We start from the raw sequence: 20,612 nt of genomic DNA on the forward strand, positions 1-20,612 counted from the left end.
TGATGTATATACACTGTGGCATAAAAGAACACTATTAAAATATTGGAAGTCACCCTTGATAACTGTGTTTCATAAGAAAATACATAATCTTTTTAAGTGGGAATAGAAATTGTGTTTTGTTTCAGTATTACTATCATTTGTTATGATTATCTTTTCATTCCTCTATTATTTGCTATCATGTAGTAATTCTATTTAATTGGACCTTAAACTGAAAAGTAATTGTCTTTATATTCTCATTTTACAATTTTATGATTGTACTGGATATATTTTGACTGTTATCATATTATAATTCTGCTTGTATCATTGTGGTCATCTAGAAATATCTCATCTAATATTTTGATGTGCCCTGTTTCACAGTCACTTTTCTGTGTTGTTCTCCACTAACCATTGAGGTGTGGTTTTGCTTATGGCAGACAGCCTGGTCTCCAGGCATCTTCAGAGAGAGACCTGCCCAGACATGTGGTCTTGGATGTTGAGCCCTCCGTTACAGTGACCCGATTGTAATTCTGGAAAGGAAGCTGTAGCCCCAAGGGAGGTGGATGGGTCTGCCACCACTCAGGTATTCCCAAAAGAGAAAGACTGTGTGTCTCTCAAACACTGAGAGTGCAGTGCAGACAATCTGTTTTGCCTCATATAAAAAAATAACTGTTCCAATGCAGAAAAACGTTTTTTTTTTTCCCCAGAGGATGCTCACAACTTATTGTTCAACTCTAAAAGAAAAACCCTGAAATTGGTGACAATTCCCATTGTTAGGGGAAAAGATGGTTTTGTATGGACAGTTTGACGCTGAATCCTGCAACTAGGGATTTTCTGCACTGTAGCTGATGGATAAGCTGACACACTGTCAGAATTTGTCAGCATCAAAATCATGACCTCAGAACCATCTTAGATCTGTGCATATCTCTAAACTGTGTTCTGGATGACAGATAATTTCACTATTTACTTTGAATGGAACATCACAGCTGACCTATTATGCAGCCCCTTACAATTTCCCACTTCTTGTGTGATTGTGTGTGTTTAATATGTGGATGTGATGCCACTGAATTTCATGCCCAATGATGAATTTTACTTATCCTAAAAGTGCCAAAAATATAATTAGTAACACTTTTCTTACAAAATATATCATGTATCCACCACTTGCTAGTCTCTCTACCCTTTCATAACAGCAAATAATTATAACAATATATCACAGTCTTCATGACATAGATTGGGGGTGTGAAATCATCTCTGACCAATGGGACACACAGCCTATTTGTGATTCTGGAAGATGGCATAGAGATCAAAATGAATTACAGAATTTGGTTAGTCAAGCAGTCAGCTGGTTTATACCAAGAGAAATGGCAAGTATAACCAAGAAAGAGGCATAATCCATCCCTTATTTGCAAGAATAAAAGAGAGGGAAGGGGGGCCAAGCGGGGAAAAAGCTTAAGAGGGAGAATATGTCAAATACATCCCCCCCCCCCTCTCTCTCACTCTCTCTCTCCTTCGTTACCAACCGCCCACCCTGCTCAGTGCATGAGTGGTACGCGCCATTAGCAATCCCCTCTCTATAAGGGGGGGTGGTCTGTGCCTGAGATAAGAGGCTACTTTAGTCCCATATAAACACGTTCACAGATGTCTCTCCACGCTCTGTGTCCTCTGCTACCATTACGACAGCCTGCATCTGCTTAGCTGCTACACCACAGGAGCAGAACAGAATGCTCTCCCTTCTCTCGCTGACGTCCGCGCGCGCGTGTGTGTGAAATAAAGAGAGAGCAAGGAGGAGAGGAGTGAGCAGGGTAGGCTTCTCACTGCTGCTGATTCTTTTTTCTTTTTTTGATTTTTTTTTATTATTCTATTTTTGTTTTTTTCATCGGTTGAAGACTTGAATCCAGGTGTCAGCTACCACTGTGGGATAAAACAAAATAAAGGGCTGCTTTGAATGCCGCCTGCGTTTCTCAGAGAGGGGAGGACGAGCAGCAGAGCAACACAAGCAGAGACCAGCCGGATTTTAGGAATGAATGGGAGTCCTTGCACAGCATGCGCTGGGAATAGCTGTCCGTTTGGACTCCTCAAGTAAGGTAATCTCCTTTCTTTCCCCTTTAAGCATGGATGCTTGCTGTTTTGTATTCCTACAGTCTACAGGAAAGAAAGTACAACAGTATGTCTTGTATCTCCTCTTAGAAGAGGGATAAAAGTGTAGAATCTGTATTCATGGAGAGTATGGATTACCATCCAAACTGCAGGCAGAGATTGCTATCTCTTGCATTCCTCTGAGTAATGGCATTTTTCACACAAAGGGTAAGAAAGCCATGCGTAGGTTACACTTGCCTTTCAGAGTGGATAGAAGGATGACAGGAAGGTCTGGGGAGATAATCGCAGATGACCATTCTCACAGTTGTGCATGTGTGTTTGTGTGTGTGTGTGTGTGTGTGTGTGTGAGAGAGACGGGGGTGGGGGGGCACATGTGAATTTATTGATTTATTGTATACCAGCACCCAGAACTGCAAGCATGTATTCTATGAGGACAAAGGAAAGTCCTTCCTAGTCCCTCTTTTCTGCTGTTGGAATTAATTTAATCTTATTTTTAATAACAGGGAAAAACTGTAGTTCTTTTGTCAGAAGCACGGGCAGCATTGATTCCCCCCTTACTTTAACAAGAGTGCTTCTTTACTATACAAAACTGCAACAGTGGTCAAACCTTCTCAATTCCTCTATGGTGCCTGACCTAGGTAAAAGGATTTGGTCATTAGAGGCTTGATGCTACACAGCCTCCTTCCACCTGAGCCCAGAAAATAAGAGCCGTTTTTCAGACAAGAGCCTTGACAAAGCATGGTCCAATGAAACTAGACAACCTTGGAGCTCTAATACATGAGCCCACAAGGATTAAGGAGCTGCAGCCCACCACCCTCTCCAATCTGTACTAGCAACAGAATATTTTAGCTCGTCAAAGGGCATTAAGCTGGCAGGGATCTAGACCTTGATGTACAAATGATTAAATCAAGGCTTGTACTCCCCCTCAGGGCATTAATCTAAAGGCATCAACAGAGCTGTGCCCAGCTCTCATTGGCAGATACAGCTCATTACCTCAGCAAATTAATACCTAAGGCAGCGCTTTCTGGAATATGCATCTGTGATTAAATGTATAACTGCTGCAGTGTCACCAGACAAAGAGTAGACAGCCATCAACAAGTAACTTCTCGCAGTGTTCACATCACGCCATATGACAATGTTAAAGTAGGCTTTGGTTAACATAGGCTTTTTGGAAATCCTATCTTGCATGATCTAATTCCGTTTCATTTACTATTGCAATCTACTTTGATTTCCTGTGTGTTTTATTATATCATCTCACATGTTTGGGATGCAAAATTAAAAAAAGGTCAATTTTCAACCTACTGTGTGATGCCAAGACCAGCAGCAACATTTGGCTAATTTGGCTGCACACAAATGCAACCCTTGCACACTGCAGGCCTAGGAAGGCCAGACCTGGCTTTTAGCTATCACCCATCTAACACGGGAAGCTTTCATGCTAGTGTTGTTAAAATTTCATGTACTGACAAAGCATTAAGTTAGCATTAACTGATTTTCAGTATTACTATTACAGTAACACTGTATTACAGTATTATGGTATTAATCTATTGTTGCAGAGATTATTTTAATGCTATAACATAAAACATGATCCAAACAGCACACAGCCAGAGAAAAACAGGAAAAATCCAGGTGTTCGAAACATAAATGAATAAAGTGCTTTGAAAGAACTATAACGTTAACATTTAAATTATTTATATTTGGACCATTTTTGAAAAGGTACAAAAACTTCAAATGACCCAGCACATTTGAAGTCTTCCTGTTCAACTGTGATGCTATAGTGGCAAGTGCCTTTTGTCTTTAGTTTGTTGCAATAATTCTGAGTAGAACCAGAGGCTTGAGCAGGAGCCCAGTACATTTTCTGCACTTCACCATAACATTACTGAGCCACTGAGGCAGAACACTCCCTCTCTGTGTAATAATTTCACACAGAGGCTAAAACGAGGCCAAACACACCAGAGTTGCTCCTGCTATACCTGAGTCATTAGCCCACTGAGCCGATCAGGAGTTGCGCCAGGAAGTGATTCATGATGTCCCTCTTCAGGAGGAGGACTCCTGCAATGAATCTGCGCTTTGAATATTACAGCAGCTGCAGCTACTGTGCCCTGAACAATGCTGCTGCTGCTCAGCATATTTGTGTCATATCATTCATAAATTGTTACTCCTTCCGAGCATAAGCACACTAGCATCTGTAAGCTGGTCCATACAGATGCTTTATCTTTCCAGCAGTCACATCCAGGTGTCAGCAACGATTTAAGTCTATGCTGGTTTGCCATAAAAAAGGGGCAAAAATGCTTATATTCCTATGCCATTTGGTTCTCTGAACACACACAAGTTTCCACTTCAGCAGTTGTCTGCCCCAGGATATTGGAGACACTCTTGGACAAACACAAGACCAGCATTGGGCGCTGGCCTGAGTTGTCCCATTCTGCGAGAACACAGGGCTGTCTCCCTCCAGTCACTGTGAGAGGTGGCCCTTCTGGAGCTGATTTTGCCTCCAGGGATGGCATCTGTTTCCCCTGTCAGATCTGACTGTGAGGTCCCCGAGACACCAGACCAGTTTCAGTTGGGCTGCCAGTTGGCGTGCCTCTATGCACAGCCTGAACCTTGCCTTGCAGCCTCTCCTGTTTCAGATGTGCTGCGGCACTAGTGCTGTGCTTAATATTTAACACTGCTGTTCTTCTGCTCGTTATTGATGCTGTATTTTTGCATAGTTTTGTTGTGCTGTTTATTATTATTTTTCCCCTCTGCCCTGTGGGTTTTAAATATTTGCGTACTGGGGGATGTACCCTACCTACAGAACAGTTATCCGTCTACTTTGGAGGTAGGAGCTGCTACACATATATGTGCATAGTAGACAAACACAGGGCAACCCTCAGTCAGCATTGAGGAGCTGAACTGCTTGCATGGGACCCAATGAGTTCAGCATCTCTCCAATCTCCATCATAGCTCCCCCCTTTTTCGCCAGAGCTCCCTGTGACACAAGCTTCACCCTGGTTGTGTCAGCACCAGCCAGGACTGTGCTCCAGCAAGTTATACTATGTCTACCACATCTCTTGAGCTCCCAGGATCATGATCACACTTAAGTAACAAAGGTCTACCCCAGTGCACTGGAATCAACTACCAGTTACATTGCATGTGTATCATTCATACCCTCCAGACATACAAAATAATAGACCATTGGAATAGGCAACATGAGAGACATTAAATTGCAACAACATAAACAGGAGCTTTGTGGCAGCTGCATGTGTTGTTCAGGATTGGTAAGCTTCATAAGTAGCATTCTTCTTTCATGCCATTTTCATCTTTGGATCTTTGAATATTTCAGCTCTTTGAGGAAAACAGTGTTCAAAAGCTAGTGTGTTCTTTTCACTCCTTCTACAGCAGATCCGCTGTTAAAGCATTTCCACACAAAAACCCTCAATGGTCGCAACATTGTCAGTTTGACTCCTCATTAAAAGAGATCCTTTTTTGCAAGTGTGGGAATTTTCTTTTCACAACATGAAACTGTTTTTTTTTTCATGTCACAGTTGTGTGAACAGTGTTTATGATGTTTTCATTAAAGGCTTCCTTGCCTGGAGAACAATCATATTTTGGTGTTGATCTTAGCGTCCTGGTCTCACAGCAACGATCCCTTCAGGAGTTGTACTCTCCATCTAACAACCCGTCCAGTGAGATCTAGAACACTTTAATCCAGTCTGTTGGTGACTGGACAGTGCCATACAATCCATAATAATAGAGGAAGTGGAGTCAGAATGGCTCACATGACAGGCAAAATGGTACCTTGTGATTAAAGGCTGCATATTTTGCATAGGGGAAAGATGCAGTCTTCATGTCACAACCTAGCAACGGCCTCTGATTCCACATGAATCTTTTTACAGAATCCAAAGTGTGGCACTGTCAGCAACAGATAGCTCGCAAAGTTGGAGGGTGAAATATGTTTTATATTTGACCTGTTGACAGCCACCAAGAGTTTGTATTGAAAATTTTGCCTGCCCTTTCCCCAAAGATCAGAATTTATTTATGCAGGCTTGTTGGGAGATGTTTTAGCTAGATTTTTAAATTTAGAAGATTGGGTATGTTGGTACCAAACTATCATTTAACTATTTTAGTTTTAGTGGAATAAGTCCTTACAAGGATGATATAGGAAAGTGAATAAAAGTTAGAAAACATAGTTAGCCAGCCAATGCCACTAGGCATACCAATGATTGTTCTGCGAGAGCAAAATGAAACTTGCATCTAGCTATATTATAATCTTGGTATACTCTTTTAAAATCCTGTAAATATAAGAATAATAAATCCACCACTGTTAGGGCATAATCACTTTTTATTCAAAATAACACCAGGCTAAGTGTTTCACATTTAGTCCTTTATCATTAAGAATAGCTGACACTGACCAGCTTACAGAAAGTACAGAGAGAACACCAATGAAATCGTAAACTTCTGGCTCTGAATCACAAGTTGACAAAAGATAAATTCATTATGTTGAATGGTCCCTCAGGCTGCTTCACAATGCAAAGTTCGCAGTGACACATAGACCTGCTACTTGTGTATTACAAGCCAAAATCACCTCATGGTCCCATCGTCACCCATCAAGCCAACTAGAATCACATGAAAGGTTAGTCTGCTATAAAAATCAAACAACACTATAAGATATATGAAACCACTGCGACTAACAGAATATGTTGATATGGAGTATATTCTGTGAGATATGAGATATGGGATATTGCAAGAGATATGGTCAATTTGAAATAGAACTCCGCATCCATTCAAACAACACATGAATATTTTTTGTATACTGCATATGTGTTGACTGCACCTATGCTGAAAAACCAGAAGCCTCTCCCTAACCTGTCAGATTATGATAGTCTGTGAGGTCTCATGTTTGATCTCATACCCACTACTGATATTGGTAATTTGGAATTGGTGATAAAAGAGAACATAATACTTGCAGAATTCAGCAGCTGCAATTATATAACTCATTGTGCTGTGAAACGCTGTTACCAGCAATGGGATTTTGATAGTTTACCAGTTAGAAATGGAATTTGGATGCATAGTGAATGTCAAAGCATGAAGTGCAGGTCCCTCCTCACAGAAGCATGTGGATATTTGAGAAACACACATATAAATGATAAAAATGAATTAATAATTTGGTCTGACGATACACATTTTTGTTCCTATGGAGGCAGTGAGGAATGAGACAGGAATTGTCCTCCAGACCCTGCCTTTCTAAAAGGAACAAATCCTATGGTAATAGCATTTTATCAGTTCTGAGCATTAAACTTTACCCTCAATGCTGTTGAATGAATTAGTTTCACGGAGTGCAGCCACTGTGAAGAGCATAGAATGACGTATCATAATAGCTCTAATTACAGCAGTCACAGGAAACACTTGTATTCTTAACTGCAGCTATGCTGTAAACAATGTCAAGTGCCAGACAAAGCAATGAAAGAGGACAAATCAGAAAGTACTGTTGCAGTGTGCACAGAGTATTTTAAGTAGTCCAAAATAATATCAAATATGGGAATATGTCACAACATTGCACTGACACTAACTCCTAAGTTAGTGTCTTGCTGTTGGTGCACTGATGGGCACACCTCCACAACTCCATATTAATCAATGCGGTGAACTTTTAAAAATTATGATGGAATCATTAAAAAATTATGAAAAGTCTACTCATTTTCTGCATTGATTTTGTGTCAAGCCTGATCACACACAACAACAGCTGTCTATATCCTTGCTGAATTTTAACCTTCCACTGTTAAAAGCTGCAGAACACAGACAACATTTAGCACATGCCCTGGAAGTGAATCACTCAATTTCTTTGTGTACATTCTGAGACCTGAATTAAGGAAGCAGCTCGAAACTCCAACACAGGTTTCAAACTGTTCACAGCACAGACACATGGTTATCTGAAAACAAAAAATGGTCACTGCAGTTTACATTTACATTTACATTTATTCATTTAGCAGACGCTTTTATCCAAAGCGATGTACAAAAGTGCATATAGCTGGCAGACAGGCACAAGGGCAAGATGTGTACAGGTCATACAATGCAGATAGTGCTAAAGCTGAGCGCAAGGTTGGTGTCGCGAGCCAGAACTAATCTGATCTAGGATTACATATATATATATCGAATACAATCACTGGGACAGTAAAGTACCGCTATATTACCTAGGCAAAAACGTGCACAATACAAGGTAAGAGATGAAACTACAAGTACAAGTCAGGAATCTAAGATTTACAAGGTCAAAGTTACGAGGTCAAAAATGGCAAGGGTGTCATTCCAGGTAGAGTCTGAAGAGGTGTCTTCAGTCCACGTCTGAAGGGTTGGAGTGAGGTTGTTGTTCTCAGGGTGGTTGGGAGTTCATTCCACCACTAGGGGGCGATGATGGAAAAACGTCGTTATGAGGAGCGTTGACCTTTCATTCTGTTTGTGGGAGGAGCGAGGCGTCCGGATGTAGCGGAGCTACATCATTCATTTGCAATAGACCAATAAAGACAACTGCACATACACATTTAATTAGTATCTTTCAACAAACAGAACTTTCACTCTTTCTTTTTCTTGGACAGCCTGGCTAGGCTTTTGGAGTATGTACAATTCATCCTGGTGCACAGTTGCTGAAGTGGACAGCATTACGGTGATTATTGTCCAATCACAGTCCGGGAGGTTTTAGCTTGTACATGCTGTTTATCAATAAACAGTGCAGAGAATTCAGGTATTTGTTTTTCATTCCTTTGCTTGTACCATTAGAAAACAGGTAGAAAGGAAAGGAATGCAAAAATGCATTTGTTAACTGCTATTTTTATCCAGTGCTATATTATAATTAATGACATTTCCTCAGCTACATGAGAAAGCACAGTGCTCCTTAACAAGTTGCATTTGCATAGGTGGAGGTGTTGATTTAAGCTGCTGTTGATCTGCTGCTAGGGGATTTGCAGATGGAAAACAGCATTAGATATACTCAGAACGGTTCAATCTCGTGCAGGTGTGGTGGGCACTCTCTCATTCATTACAGCCATAACCACCTCACATCAAATGCTTGATTTCCTCACAAGTTGATTTAAATGCATTTTAGACTGGGGTATTATTGTTGAACTAACCTTAAATGTGAATAATTCGCAGTTGTACTCCTCTCAATTTATCTACAATGAACAAGAATTCAAATATGGCTTCTATGGTCAATAAAGACAGTTTTTCCATTAGTGGACATACAATGACGACAAAAAGTAACAAAATGTAGTAGCACATTTTTTCTACTTCAGTTTTTATGTTTTGGTTACATTTTTAGGTTATTTTCCATATGAACAATTATAAATAGAAGACATACTCTTTTGCACTATTTACTTATATACAACAGTAATGCACAAAGAAACATATACAATACAATATTAGATTGGCTAGATTGGTGTATAATTCTTCATCTGGTTCCAGACCTCACAATCCTGTAATGTGCCAGATTTGTTAACTAACTGTGCAGCATTTTTGCAGTTTTTTTCAAATCAAAGAAAGATTAGCTCTTTCCTTAACACCTAAAAAAGAGATTTAGAGAGACTGCTTCTTCAATAAAATGAGTAAGGCTCTAAATTTAAGGACGAGCACATTCATGAAGGTTGCAGCCTGCATACTCTGTATTCATGCTTGGCATGAATCATACGCAGTCTAGTCTAAGAGTGTTGTGGGCTGGGAAAATTGAGCCGGAAGGTTAGTGACAGCTTTGCATTCATTAAGGCAGGACTGGGTCTGTCACCTGTCAGCACGCTGCACTCATCAATTGAGCACCAACGTTTCCTCAGCCAAAGCCCATTAGCAGCTCCTATTAAACCACTGCTGATCTCGTGGTCTTTGCCGGTTTCTTTTTTCACCCTCATTTCTACGTGGCTGGAGGGAGTGCCTCGACAAGGACATGGCATGACATAGGATTCCCTCACATGTGATAAAACAACAGGTCAGGGATGGATGGATGCTATGGGACCAGCCCTAACAATGGGGTGAGATATAGCTAACTGTTTTGGGAAGCTACTGTAAGAATTCACCTCTTGCATCCCCTGAAACCAAAGGATGACAAGAACACAGCCCCACATAAATCAGTTCTACCTGATAATTAACTAGACTAGAAACTGAAAGCAGAGAGTGGCATTAAACATATGCATGTTTGAGCTATTTAGCAAGCAGGCTTTAAGCTGCAAGTTTGGTAATATATGATTATTCATTAATTTCTAATTGTTCACTGTATGGAAGCTGAAAAATCAGAGTAGTTGAGTTACAGTAATTGACTTCAGTATCTGTTCTTTGACCTGAATGGTAAACCATAAAAAATAAATCATTTTCGTCATTTCAATTATTTAGTTGTTCTCATACTGGGTAATCCAAATCAACCATAATCAGGCAAAACAACCAGCATGCAGGTGAGTTATTAACAACTGGAGGGTCTGTAGCAGGTCGATGTTTAGGGAAGAATCAGCTTTCATAAGGCATTAATATAGTGCTGATTCTGTCAAGTAACCAGGTCAGTGTTCAACAATGCCTTTAATACACACAAAAATATATAGGCTTTCAGATATTTTCAGGGACCTGAAATGCAACAATTGCAATTGAATCATATTTTTTTTTCTGATATACTTACATGACTTGATATTGTTAACTGACTGAAATTAGTCACAGCAGACAGTAGATCCTTCCCCTCTCCCCTTGGAGTCTTAATAAAGTCACATCACAAATCCCAAAAGTCAAGACTCGCTATATGCCTCAGGGGAGACGAGTTCTCTCAATTTCCAAATTCACATTTCGCTCTGCAGCAAGTGCAGAAGGCAGCAATCACAAGCAACCTTCCCATTTAATGCACAGTGTGTTATACACTGGTGGGGCATATTGTAATTACATGTAAATGTATCAGTTCCTGGAAGGATGCACAGAGTGCCGTCACCCTGTTCCCTACACACAGCTACCATCACCACTCTCTCCGCTCCAAGCCAAATTAAACATTTACACAGTTCAACTATAACAAGCCTCTGCGTTCACCTCCATATTGATTTCAGCCTTAAGGCCCGATAAGACGGCTCATGCTTTTTATAATGCAGCATTCTGTTTCCACTCTTTTGCGGCTCTTTTATTGTGACTCTTCCATTGTCTTACTTCGCTGCTGTCCATGTGAGAAAAAAAATGTGATTGCTGTTTTAATTTTATTGATTGGGAGAGAGTTTGCATTAAGACCTGCCAGTTATACAAATAATGTTTATGGAAGAACAGCTGGCTGTCTGCTCATGCTGCTACTGCAGATGAGTGATGAGGGGCTTATACCCACAATGATTATGATGATGGTGTTGTCAACACTCAATCTTTTTTTTTCTGCACAGTGATCTGTGCCTGTGCATATATACCATTGCATAAAATAACTAAAATAATCTTTTTAAACAATATTGGTGCACTCTATTCACCAAAGGGTCATGGTTGTGAGCATGAAGCAAGTTTAGGAGAATGAGGAACCAACATGTGTTTGTTTGGGGTTAGAATCACTGGAGCGTCCATCCATGAATAATTACACAGCTTCGTCTAATGAGTTCAATAAAACGTAAATCAATCCCAGTGGAAAGAAAACATGCCAGCAGGGCGGCCCTGCAGTGGATTGGAATTATTGATGCGCTGGCCTTTAGATCTGAGGAATTTTCTGCTTTTAGGGAGGCACTGGGTGGGAGCAGCTGTGGCTGAGAGGTCCAGGTCTTCTCTTAGACTTCTTCTCTCACATAGTGCTCAGGAGTCAAGAGGGCAAGAGGTTTTCTTAAACATGGAGATGGAGGGGCCTCAGGAAACTTAAACCTGACTTACTCTGTCTGGGAATGTACAGAATATTACTCTATGTGGTGAATTTTTTTTTTTGCTTCTCAAAGGGGAATCACTATTGGTACATTAATTGGAGAACTTAATGGGAAATATGGAATAATTTGAGGCCTGTAGCCATGGCAACTGATGAGGAAATAAAGTAAACCATTATATTAGCCGATGTTTAATGTGGGTTTGAAAGTTTAGGAGGCTGCAGCTTCTGAAAAACGGATGTCCTGTGTCTCCCTTGTCCTGGAGATTTTTTTCAATATAGCTGCTCAATGGTGCAGTTTAGGGAGCTGAATAACAAGTGAAAAAACAGATACACACTACTAGCCTTTAAAGTCATTACCCTTCCATGGTAAAGGGCAGGGCATCACAAAGCCATTCCAAGCATACAAGAGCATGTCTCTGGGTATGGCTATGTGTAGAACAGCCTCACTCTGCATAGCTCTCTGTCTGATCCTCCTGTTCATGCTCTCTCTGTCTTTCCTAAACAGGATTCCAAGCTCTTTTAATGCAAACCCTCTGCTGACAGCTAAAAGAAATGACGAAGTGTATAGCGCATACCTTAAAAGAATGGCAAATCAAACTTTAGGAAAATAGTTTGTATTTGTATTGTATTCAATATAGAACATGCTTGACAGTTGTAAACTATATACAGAAGGTGGGAGATAGTACAGGACTTCACTTGGCATCAAATGTCTTGACAGGACCTGCAGGATAAGGCTTGACAGCATCAAAGGCAAAGTGTTATAACTGACAATGAATGAAATTACTCAGATATGAACCATTTTTACTTTCTTCCTACTTCTTTTTCTTCTCCATCTTTACCTGCCACATTATACCATCAAAGATATTCTGGTCACCCAGTCTGTCTTTCTCATCTTTCCTTTTTTTCTATAATCTGTTCATTGCAGCCAACAGCAAGGCACTTTCTACCCTTAGCAGAAAATAGATGACAGTCTTCCTGGACGTGCATGAAAACAAGCTGGCTCAGTAACTAAGCTCCTCGCCAAGGTTAAAAATAATTCTAATATAGCAATGTGACCTCAACAGGCTGCAAAACATTGTAAAATACATCTTTCATTTCAAAATTACATTGCATTGCCATGTATGTCAACTCACAACAGGTATCAATGTCAAAAATTAGGCCTTAATCTCCCCAGTCAAGATTTTCTATGAATAGAAAACTGAAACCTGTCATGTTCTAGCATGTTAAAATGGTTGTAAGTCTGCCAGCAAGCAGGCTAGGTAGCTAATTCTGTAGCTGTTTAGCTCATTTTAGTATCAACTAGTTTTCTGTTTGCTACCTAGAGCACTCACTACTTCACTACCTCATTGACTTGGTGACTAGCTAATTATCTTCATTCTAGATCTCTAGGTATCTAAATGGGGAATTCAACTGTCATTGTCACCCAAGCCACTACTTAGTGGTCAAAGCATCTAAAAATGGGGGGGGTGGGGGGGGTTGTTATTTATTTAAAACCCATTCCTTCCAGGCTAGCACTTTGGGCTACAGACAAAATCACATGTTTCACATTGTATTTGAATCATTTTACTGGATTTAGCCATTTCCACAATACATTAAGTTCCTTTCTCAAATGACTTCCATCAGAAGCAGCTAGGAATCTGCAGATAACTAGCTTAATTTCATTGCCTGAATCACATGGGAATAATGCATTTGATAACAAAAATAACTGCAGATGCCAGATACATAGTAGAAAGTGGATCTGACAGGTAACCTTTTATCCCCTAATAATGAGGTAATTTGGTATCACATAATAATGTGATCATTTTTGATCACTTGATAATGTTATAATTTTCTATCATATAATTACATGATTATGAGACGCTTGGACTTTCAGCACTCTTTGGTGTATTTTTTCAACCTCCCCCAGACAGAATGTTCCTTTTATATAAAGTAATCTGTTTTTGTATATTATCTGACCCATTATTTGCAATTCTCAACCAAAACTCTGTCACCGTCTTATCAAGTGTTAACATGATAAGGTTACATTTAAAAATGATCATCAATGACATGATATTCTCTTATCATGTAATAGAATGATGCTTTTCTAACTTGTAATTGCATGATCTTATCTTGTCATACAGTGATACGTTTCTGAGTATATTTATTTATTTATTTATTTCTTCATATTGGCAGCAATATGCTGAAGTACCAACACATAATGATTCATGTGTCTGTACAGGATTTTTCACAGGGGCAATCAATGCACATTCTACATAAAGGATGAACAGGATTAATATGAGCATCAATGTATACATGATACATTATAGAGGTTTTTCCTTTTCAGCTTAATGCAAATATTGCCTTCCTAAAGAGGATAAATGAAGCAACACACTGAGCTCCAGTGTAACTGGTTATCCAGATCCAAATTTAATGCAAAACCTGCTTTAGCAGAGCTGCTGTTCTGTAGCTTCATGCATGTTGGTTTTTGACAAACATGATAAACTCCTTTCCACCTTCACCATCTGTGTCTTCTGCATCTCGACATTACATTACATGCATTTAGCAGACGCTCTTATCCAGAGCAACTTATCCAGCACAATAGCTAACCATTTAGATTAATAACATTAGTAACAACAACAAATTTCCTTCCCTTTGTTATGTATGATGTTCCAGTTTCATATTGGTGCAATCCTTAAATTTATTTTAAAAAAGAAAGATTAACCATGTTTTAGTTTGGACAGAATTGCAAGCAAAACACTTAATTGCCTGAAGTTTATGCTTTCAAAATGCATTTCCCATCCCTCAGGCTGGACCCACAATCCCAAATATCCTAAAAGCTTTTAAATTGTAATTAATTGATGCTAGTTTGTGGCAATGAAGTATGCATCTCACATCTCTATGAGAATGTTTAAACATTGATTTGGCTCACACGTCAAAGAACCAAGAAGTACTGTGCTTCTAATACTGAAGTCAGTTTTTTTACACAGAAAAGCCACAGGCTTGATTTGGGTTTATGGCTAATTAATGTTATTATGAATTACCGCCAGTCGTAAACATCTCCTCTCCCCTAAGGTCACTTCAGAAGCAACTTGCTAATGTATTAGAAAATAATCACGTTGATTCTATCAACAAAGCAGACATTTTGCTTCAGGCTCTATCATATGAATGAAAAAGAGGCAGTCAGCCCAGCGTGGTTTCCAGCGGTTCTGAAGAATATAACATTGCAATTTTTGAGGTATTTTCTTTCCCCTTCTGTCTTGCACTGCTTCATTTACAAATGATGCCATTTACAATGACGCCATGATGCCAACATGTGATGATAACCACAGGCTACTGGCAAAAATCAAATACCTTTATTTATGTTTGCCTGATGTAATAGAACAGCTGAGATACCACAAGTAAAGGAAAAACTTGTATGCCACATTTTTTACAGGAAATAAATATTAGCCTTGATTGCCCACTGATGCCTATCACCCAAAGGGGTTAAACTGATGTATTTCCTTATAGTGAGTAAACAATCCTTTGGCCAAAAAGAACATCAATGATAATGACCTCAGCAGAACATACAACACCCTTGTACCAGTCAACCTATTTGTTAGACCGCAGACATACAACTGTTTTCTAGGCAGCTTAACATGAAGTGAATGAGCTGTAGGCTGTATACTATACATGCATGGCATTCAATCATCGCAGAGAGGGAAAGCAGTGGAGCAGAAAACTGCTCACAAGGAGCTTGTGCTCCTTTAAAATGACAGTGGCATGCTGGTTTAAAAGAATTTAACATTAGTCTGCCTCTACAGAAACACCGCTCTCCCTGCTGTTTGATCATGGCTCTGTCAAGAGACGTACCTATTTTAGATTGACATGACGACAGTCATAAATGCATAAATAAGCATAAATAATTGAAAGGTCATTGAAGACACCACATTCTTTACTGACTGCCTTGCTGTCCTGTCCTCGTGGTGCGTTTTCTGCACTGAGTGGCGTAGAGTGAGTCATCGGCGGGCATGCGAAGGAGAGAAGCACACTGCAGGTGACACATCACCCTCATTAGCCACAGTTCTGAGGGCAGTGAAGAAAAGACATCCTGCTGTTCAATTCCATATGCGAAGTCTTCAGCTCTTTTGATTAAGAGCCAGGAGGTCAGGGGGTCTAGCCAGCTGTGTTTGTGCCTTGAGCAAGGATAAAAAAGGTCAGAAGTGCCATATGAGAGGAGCACATATTTTCTTTTTTCCTCGCAGACTTGCTGTGTCATCCAAAGAGGTGATATTTGACTGTGACCATTCCTGCCTGCATCTACTGGTGAATTTGTACTCAACGTGGAATTGGACTAGTTCGATTATGCACTATGCACCATAGGTTCTCCTGAAACCATGTGCAAGGGAGGGATTGTAAGGACAACATGGAATTTAAGGACAACACAGTCTAATTGCATTCCGTTCCGCATAGTTAAACTGACAGAAATGCCCTTGTAAGGGCAAAAAAAAAAAAAAATCTGACCGATCTAAAAGGTGGCAAATTCATTCTCCTGTTTCTCAGTTGCAAGGAATGATTTATAACATATTACATTTGTAAACAGGTTGCTTAATATGATCATCTGTCATACTGTAGTATGTACAAAGCACATTAATACATCTAAGTGACCACAGGAACAGTTTAAAAATGAAACATTGTCAAAAGAATTCATATTCAGCATAAATTAACAGCAGTGTATACCTACCCCATGTAGTGAATCAGTGACAATAAACCATTAGTGTATAGATATAGCATAGTTTTCTGCTTGTGTTATTAAAGTTACATTACAAAAATGAGTCTGAATCTGAACAGATCTAGACTGATGTGAAATGACAAAAGGTGCATGACGTGGATTTTGCTATCCACGTCATGGATAGCAAAATGAAAGATAAGTCAATGATCCTCACAAAGTGAATAAAGGAAGGACAGAAAAATAAACTTTTTATGCAGTATGAAGGAGAAAAAAAGAACAGGACATAACCAGAGATGGCGAGTGAAATGTAATCTTTTTTTGAATGAGCCTCATATTGAGTCATATAATACACATACGTTTTAAATAACATTTACAACGTGTGCGTATAATATGTGATGTGATTTTTGGCCTTATTGGGTGAATTATTTTTTCGTTTTTCCTTTTGGATTGTTGTTGTTAAGGAAACATAGTAGTCATCAAAACATTGATGTTGATGAAGAAAAAAAACACTTTCATTTATTTATAAAAATTACACTTCAACAGGTAAGTGTTGTTTTCTTGCTGGTGTCAAACAGTTTAACACAATTGAGACTTGGCTTGATTGGTTCAATGACAGCATTTCACCTTTTTATTCCATTTTATAAAATTTCTGTAACACATTTAGTTAATTAACTAGAGGCAGAATGGCTTTCATTTAGATGTCCCATTATAAGTTTAGTTGCCTATTATAAATTTACTGTGTGATCATTTTATTAAGGGCACAATTATGACTGAATAAGAAATGCAATGTTTATGTTTTAGTAATAAAGCATCATAAATCCATTATTTAATATCATGGTAATGTTGCGTTTTAAAATAGTTAAAAATAGTTGTTAACACATTAATAGGATATTTATAGTTAATATGCCTTACAAAATGGATAGTTTGGGTCCCTCTCTCTAATTGGTCAATCATAGAATACCATGAATAAAATCTGCTTACCTTAACATTAAAATATCATTGTGTGAATGAGAAAAAAAGACACACACCCCCAGCTGACTGTTCGAGGTAATGATAGCAAAAAGATAGACTGAACTTGACATGACCATAGTGTTGAATGACACTTGTTAGCTAGGTAGGTACTTATGTACAATGATACAGGCAAGCACATACATCATTAGCTAATTGATTTCTAGCTTGTTATTTACACCAGGTGGAAAACAAGTTTAACATTCAATGTCTAATTTGGCCTGATAAATCTGCTCATCAACTTTGCTGGCAAGCTAGCTAGATTAGCTAGCTCGATAATCATAACCAAGTTAAGTTATTTGTAATTACTGAGAAGGTACCTAGCTAAGCCACATCTATATCATCAAAATGATAAACATCATGGCAGTTATTATTCAGAATTTGTAAAGCAGCAGGCACCACCACAATCTACCATAGTAATATCATACACAATAAATATTGTATTGTGGATGGTGGTAAATGTACCACATTAAGGTTTTTTTTTTTTTTTGCACTTTGACTTACCAAACCTAGACTGTAGTCCCTCTACAGATGTCTGAAAGTTTTATGCTTTCATTGAGGATATTATTGATTTTCTTTATGCACCAATGTTTTATAATTATAGTTATAATTATGTTTGTAGCTTCACCATGTGTTCACCATATTTGCTCTAATAAATCTTTCATGGATTCTGTTATAAACCCTTTTGCATTGTTATTCTTTTTGCCCTCTTTCCATACAATGCAACAATGCATTTATTCTTGACTGAAATTAATTAGTTTAAATAGGCAATGTAACATCAGGTAAGTTCAAATTTCAGGACACAATGTTCATCAAACTACTTTTTTAAGGAGCAGTAGTTGTCTGTAAGCCCCTTATGAAATGAAGCAAACCCAATTTCCTACAATGCAATACAAGGCAAACAAACTGCAGGAAAAAATAATAGAAAGTGGAACAACTAGGCAGCATTTCTGACAGGAAGAGGCAAGGGCCTACAAATGAGAGCATAAACACAGGACATTATTCATCATTCCTGACCAGTGACAAGTCCCTTCTGCATCTGGATGCCAAGGGAGAGAGACTGAGTGGTAGATGTGGGAGAGGTGAGGCCCTTGCAAGCAAAAGCACACTTAATTCGAGTGTGACCCGACCTACACTGAGGGAGGTGAGGCAAGACTGGGCTGGCGTACAGGACTCCTCTCAGGCGGGAGATAGGTTCCCTCCATAGCCATAGTGACAGTTGCTAAGCATAGCTGTTGTGGAGAAGTTGTGGGGTGCCTGCTTTTAGTAAGCCAGGGAAAGTTTTTTTTTTTTTTTTTTCTTGTTAGAGCACTATTATAAGGTGCCCACCACTCTGGAGGTACCTCAGCACAATCTATGTCATCTATGGACCCTGGAGATAATTAACCATGTGAGAAATTTTGGAGTGAGCAGGCAGCTTACGGTTGCTTCAATTTTAACCACTCATATTCTGAATTCTTCTAACTCCATTCTCCTCATAAAATAGAGCTGAGTCTTTGAGTCTTGTTGTTGAGTCTATGTGGTCAAACTCAATGAAATCCTTGCTTGGAAGATTAACACAACTGAATGAAAGTGAACAAAAGACAGCTAAAACTCAGGTTGATTTTACAAAAGGGGGAAGAAAGGGTTTTCTGAAGGATTGAGAATGCTAGTGTGTGTGTGTGTGTGTGTGTGTTTGTGTGTGTGTGTTTGTGTGTGGTGGATATGTTTAATTAAAAAGACATCTCTGGGACAAAGTAGGAGCAACAGTAATTGTTTGAAATTTAAGAAGAAACAAGGATTTCATGAATTTTCCAAGTTTTATACAGTCGTGACTGCCAAATCTGCATATTCACTCCAGGTACTTTATATTAATAATTCTGAGCAAAGGAACATCTCTGCCCTGCAGGTAATAAAGACAGCTAGGGAAAATAATGTTGGAAGCATCCTAAGGGGGATGTAGGGGGACTTTCTGAGGCTATTTTTAAAAGAAATCACAGCTTTCAGAAATGGCCTTATTATATCCCATTAACTGATCGGCACATGTCTTGCAATGCATCATGTCAGTGAACATTCAAGTATTTAATTTGTTTAAAGTAGATGCTGAAAAATTGATTGATTAATGTTGACATGTTAATTTCAATAGCTGTATTTTGAGGTTGCACTGACAACAAAGTGTTGTGTAGCAAATGAATGGTGATGTGTAATTGTTCATGGCTTACATCAATTTAACCACTAATTAACACAATATAGTGGATCTGTTTTTTACTTTTAAAGTAGGCATTACTGTGCAAAAAAGGTTTTGAGTCTTTGTTTCAGTTAATATAATAATATAATATAATAATATGTCTGCAGTGACTGAAGAAAAAACTGCAGACAAGAGAATGGGAATTATACATTTTGTTCTGAAACACAAAAAAAAATCTTTATCTTACAAAAATTAAACCTGTTCTGTCTGGCTGACCTTTTGAAATAATTCTGTTCATCAAGGAGTATGCATGGATGTAATTCTAAACAAGTTATAGTCCTGAATGGGCTTCCAATGGTGCTCAGGTTTATAACTCCACTTAGACCAGAGCTGCAGTGGTTCAAGGTAATACTTCACATAATCATACGTCACATTCCACATAAAATCCAGCCTTGCAAGAGCAGTTTCCTGTTTGATAGATCTGCAAATTTATCACCAAATGTAATAAAATTACATGTTGCAAATTGCTTAATGGCAATATTAAGCAATCCAGGAAGTACACGTTTTCATTTTTTAGTTGCACCGCCTTCGCACATCCATCAGGAGAAAACGTTTAGGATCATAATGGCCCTCTAAATGTGTTTTGTTTTTTTCCCTTAATTCCTGTCCAGAGTCAAGGCCAAACTTAATGGGATTTTCAGCTCAAAGGAGCTATTTTGTACACTGTACAAATGCTAGTTGCTGTGATCTAAAAACCAGAGAATCCCAACAGTAAGCACACAAACAGTTGTGCTCCCTATTGACTGATCTGTCTCCCTCCTGGGACATTGACTATATCATAATTACCAAGGTAAAACGATCTTCATTTC

The 20,612-nt window shown here is 38.9% G+C and overlaps 1 protein-coding gene across 5 annotated transcripts in view; it reads left to right on the forward strand.

Moving 5' to 3' along the window:
* Positions 1-1,549: 1,549 nt before the first annotated feature.
* LOC118775103 (galactosylgalactosylxylosylprotein 3-beta-glucuronosyltransferase 1) overlaps positions 1,550-20,612 on the forward strand; it is a 67,556-nt gene continuing 48,493 nt past the window's right edge. For 3 of the 5 annotated variants that reach the window (XM_036524823.1, XM_036524822.1, XM_036524826.1), the window contains exon 1: positions 1,550-2,060. The gene's annotated coding sequence lies outside the window, so the exon portion shown is untranslated. The remainder of the gene's footprint in view (positions 2,061-20,612) is intronic. The other 2 variants (XM_036524825.1, XM_036524827.1) reach the window with 2 other exon arrangements.

Source organism: Megalops cyprinoides, chromosome 3, assembly GCF_013368585.1.
Source record: "Megalops cyprinoides isolate fMegCyp1 chromosome 3, fMegCyp1.pri, whole genome shotgun sequence".
NCBI lineage: Eukaryota > Metazoa > Chordata > Actinopteri > Elopiformes > Megalopidae > Megalops > Megalops cyprinoides.